The sequence below is a fragment of the Sphaeramia orbicularis genome, chromosome 1 (assembly GCF_902148855.1).
Source record: "Sphaeramia orbicularis chromosome 1, fSphaOr1.1, whole genome shotgun sequence".
In the NCBI taxonomy this organism is placed as follows: Eukaryota; Metazoa; Chordata; class Actinopteri; order Kurtiformes; family Apogonidae; genus Sphaeramia; species Sphaeramia orbicularis.
In genome coordinates this window covers 18,954,432-18,959,823 of record NC_043957.1, presented here as the reverse complement: position 1 = coordinate 18,959,823, position 5,392 = coordinate 18,954,432, and positions in this window count along the sequence as shown.

Below are 5,392 nucleotides of genomic sequence, written 5' to 3'. Positions count from 1 at the left end.
CCTTTGTTTTTTGCCTTCATGAGATGTCCTTAGAATATTTTTCTTGAGAATTACAGTAATCTTATTATCACACTATCAATATTTTTTTTTTATGCATGTGTCTTCTCTACAAAAATGACAAGTGACTCAGCTGAACTGAAAGAGATGTGGTTACTTTAATCCCAGTTCTAATCATCAGTTCATACTTTAGGCCTGAGTAGACATGAAACTAATTAATCTAAAGTCGTCCCCATGAAACCTGCTTTCTTTTAGGTTCAATGCTGTGATGACGTGCCTGAACATGCTGTTACCATTCTCACCTCAACACAGCCTCAGCACTACCCCACTGTACTGTATAATCAGCGCCCCCTTATGTCAATGTGGGGAAGTGAATACATTTCCCTGAAACATTTTCAATGTAAAATATTAAATGTCTGCTGGGTTTTCTGAGACAGGGCTGAAGGATTTCTGCTCATTTTGTTCTTTTTAACACCCTGTACTGATTTTTGTGTTATAAGCAACATGATATGACACAGTTTGTGTAAGTAATTAAAATATATAACTATCACATAAAATAATGTTTATATGTCTTAAGGTCTGTCTCATTGACAAAATAAGTAAAGGAGTTGTAGAAAAATATAAAGATGTGAAATAATAGGTTAATTTTATTTAATTAGATCAGGGGTCAGCAAGCTTTACAATATAAAGAGCTGTTTTTGACCTGAAACAGAAGAAAGAAATTTGTCTGGAGCTATGAAAAAAATATTTAAACCCATCTACATTTTACCATGAGGTGGCTGCCCTGTGGTAGCCTATTTATGATACATTTTTTGTTGTTAACTTTGCATTTACTTGACAGTAATGCAATGTTTGGTGCATTTAGGAAGTTATGCAACTGCATTAAAGAAAATGTTCAAGAACTTTAGAATTATTTGGGTTCACCATTTCCAAAACAAAATTACAGTGAGTAATGGAGAAAAAGCCCCTTTTAATAATAATAATAATAATAATAATAATAATAATGATGATGGATTGGATTTTATGTTATGTGTTATCTTATTTGGAAACAAACTACAAACAAATGAAAAATAAGTGTTGAAGTCTTGTTGAATTTGGCAAAAAAAGAGAAAACAAATAGAATGTAACAAACTTTGGCTGATAAAATGACAAAAATGATTTTGTCATTTTATCAACCAAAGTATATGCACATTTTTGAAGATGGACAATGGTAGAATAGATTTAGGCCTTCAACAATGTTAAAAAATATTGATTCAGTCAATTAATTTCAAAATAGTCTCTTTATATATTTATTTATTCATTTATTTTGACAAAACCACAGGGAGCCATAGAGATAGACTAAAGAGCCACATTTGGCCCAGGAGCCATTGGTTACAGACCACTGAATTAGACAATTCACCTTTAAAATAACACTGTGTTTTATAATCTTCACATGCTGCATCAGCTGATACTTTACATTGTAGCCCTGTTAGATTAGCTCTGTTTTCAGCCATAGTAAAACCATAAATCACCTGTTTTCTGTACGGTTTGTGTTGTCAGTAGCTGAACTAGAGATCTGTTTGGAATCGAACAAAGAAGATCAGAACTGTCACAGTTTAGTCTGAACCAAGGATCAACAAACAGCAACTTGGCAAAGATAATAACATCCCATAATATCTTTATACCTTCATAAGCCTCATAATCAAACTCACTTGTGTAGAAGAAACACTGCCATTTCAGCATAAAGCTCCATTCTTTACATTTACAGCTGTGTCCAGTGGAGAAAACAACTACTAATTTTTCAGCTCTTATCATTTTGTCACTTTCTTTGACTCTAAAAGTTTTGTCTAGTGCCTATCATCCCATCTGGTAACTTTCTGACACTTCGGTCAGAGGCCTCGTGCTGTTAGTTTTCCTCACCGTGGGACACTGGCAGACTGACTCACTACTCTCTCTAGCGGTCACATAACATGGCCCATCCGTGTAGATGAATTCAGTTCATATATCTACAGAACAGAACATTGGCATCTTTAGCAGAGCTGAGGTGCTCTTTATTCTAAATACTCTGATGATAATTCCATATGAGTTTTTTCTATTTAAAAGAAGAAATGCAACATATGCACTGGAACATGATTGCGTGTCAGACGGAGGTGAGATGTCTGATTTAACTGAATACAAAAGTTGTTTAACCCTGTCTTATAAAATGCGTATTTTTATGAGCCTCACAGAAGCATGTAATGAGCTACTTGTAGAGACCTCTAACATACAGTAATTCTTTGGTTATGTTGCATCATGTTTTTAATCCATTTGATTTAGATGATGAATGGATGGATTGAATGCATTTATAATCAAATAACCGCCTTCACCGTTGTCCTGAGTGCAGTGGTTGTGAGATTGGGATGTTAAACTTGCACAATAAACCAGGCTTAGTTTCTTTGTTTATTGTCGGCCGCTGTGACGTGAATCTCGACTTTTTCCCTGCCACACTTCTCTCTCGCTTGCATAATTAATTGCAGGTTTGGCCTTTCCCCCTTTCTCTCTCCCTCTCTCTCCTTCATAATTAATTGGTGGGTTTGATTTAGTGGTCTGTGCAGGATTTTTTTGAGGCAAAGCTCCTTTGTGCAGTCACTTTTGTAAATAGAAAACAATCAGTGCAGGGCTGGGGCATAAATCAAATCTAGATAATGCCTAGGAGAGCCAATGGGAGAATTATAGAATGGCATCACATTTTTATTCAGAACTGCTCGTGTTTGTTGTTTGTATGTTGGTCAGTTCATATCTACAGTTGTATGTGAACCAATCTGATGTTGTCTTGACCTTTTACTCTTGTGGTTAATTAAAACATTAACGTGTAATATGTTACCTGTTATCTGTAGAGGAAATTCATGCATTGCAGCTACAACAAAGCAGGCCTTTCTCTGCCGTGAAGTTGTGGGAGGTCAGTGCCAAACTCAGCTCTGTTTTATTTATATTGTACCTGTCCTACAAACAAAATATGCAGCTCAAAGGTCTTCACATTTTAAAATTAAACCAAGACAGAGAAACGGATCACAGTAAAATAAGTTATAATATGAGATGTCTTGTTAAATGTATAACTAGAAAAGCACTTAGAGAGCGCAGACCTCCACCAAGGGTGATCAGCCCCCCCCCCATCATCACCAAAATTTGAGTCATTTGTTCCTTGTGCCAGTATCAACATTTCCTGTAAATTTAATCAAAATCCATCCATAACTTTTGAGTTATCTTGCTAACAGTCAAACAAACACACAGACAAACCCCGATGAAAACATAACCTCCTTGGCTAAGGTAAATATTTAAAATATAATATTTTTTCTCATAAGATGAAATGTGTCATCATAGCATGCGTGTTACATTAAAGTTAACCTCTAGCTTAGTGTAACTTGGAAATATCACTGAGTAATACTGGTTAATATACCGTGACATTATTCCATACTAAAAAAAACCCAGATTTTAAGCTAGGTCTTTACTCTATTTTCCTTTCAAAACATATTTACAGTTTTGAGAGTTTGCCATTCTTATTTCTCATATCTATATGCTATTGTTTTAGCAACATGTTTTGTTATAATATATCTATTTTCATGCTATATCTATTTTTTTTTCATATTAAAACAACTTCCAAACTTAATTCTTGTTATGGATTTATGTTGGTATATTGTGAGACATTTCATTCATTTTAATGGAATAACAGTTAAATATAAAGGCTTTTATGTATGACATTTTGTTGTAATATTGTTATAACATTAGAATATTGTGTTATCATGTGGAAATACAGTGTAATAACATGAAAAAGGTTGTAATACACTTTGTATGTTATAATAACACAGAGTTGAGAGAATGCAATCATTTAGAAATCTCATAAACTAATATGTCATTCACATTAGAACATAAAGAACAAATCAAGTGTTTTTAAATTTGTACCATTTTAAGAAAAAAATAAGGTAATTTTGCACTTGATAGCAACAACTCATCTCAAAAATGTTGGGATAGGGCCAATAATAAGTGAGAAAATTAATTGAATGATGTTAAAAAGAACAAGCCAGAAGAACATTTAGCAACTAAATGGGTGAACAGGTCAGTTAGTAAACTGAGTATAAAAACAACATTTGAACCAGAGTCTGTCACGATCTGGGAATGGGTTCCACATATCGGGAAACTAATTCGGAATGTTTCTCAACATAAAATTATAAAAGCTTTCAATATCTCCTCACATATAGTACTTAATATTATCAAAGGATTCCAAGAATCTGAAGAAATCTCTGTGCATAAAGGACCAGGCTGTAAATCAGTTATAAATTCTGTAATTTTGGGGTCCTCAGGCAGCACTGCATTAAAACCAGGAATGATTCTGTAATGGAAACCACTGCAGGGGCTCACGAACATTTCCAGAAATCATTGTAAAATCTAAAATTCTTTTTGGAAATCCTGGACATCAAAGATAGGATGCTGCACAGCAGTAAACATAACCCTGTTCCAGCTTTTTGGAGATGCATTTTTGCCATCAAATTCACCATTACCTTATTTATTTCTTAAGATGGTACATTTTTCAGTTTTAATGTTTTCTGCGTTCCATTGTGAATAAAATCTAGGTTTATGAGATTTGCAAGTCATTAACTTCTGGTTTCATTTACATTTAACAGAGTCCCATTTTTATTTACTTAATAGAGGTTTAAGCTTTAATGGTTTGGCTTTAAGGCTTAGAGCTTTAATAGAGGTTTGTGTTGTAATGCCATTTAAAAATATAGTTTGTTGTTACATGAAAATATCACATGTAATATAAGAAGTTCACATGTGATAACATTAAAATATCTTGTTATGACATGAAAATAAGTAGTTATTAATATTGTGGTAATAACATTAAAAAACCTTTGCCATACATGATAAAACATGTAACATGAAAGGATCATGCTATGACGTGAAAAAGTCTTATTATGACAAGAAAATGACTTGTTATAACATTACAATAGCTTCTTATATCAAAACAACTGTCATAACTGTAAACTTTCCATGCTGATCTAATCCGTTTGTCTTTCTGTGTCCTGGCAGCATCCACGTCCATACTGGAGCCATGAATCATTGTTGTGAATTGTGAATATGAGCGGTGAGTTCCAATAAACCGGCTCTGTGTGTGGGTGTGTATGATGGAGAGAAATGACGCTTGACTCTTGAAGGAGAGAATCGATGTGTGGCTGCTAATAAGAGGGGGAAAAATGCATCAGGGGTACGGATGGAGAGAGGAAGAGCGGCGGCTGTTGTATGGGATTAATGGACACACTGTGTGTCTGTGCGGGAGGAGGGAGGGAGGGAGGGGAGGGGAGGGGAGACGGGCTTCTCCACAGAGGCTGTGGTGGGGGTGTGGTGGGGGGTGGCTGGGGGAGACCACTGTGGCAGGGGAGAG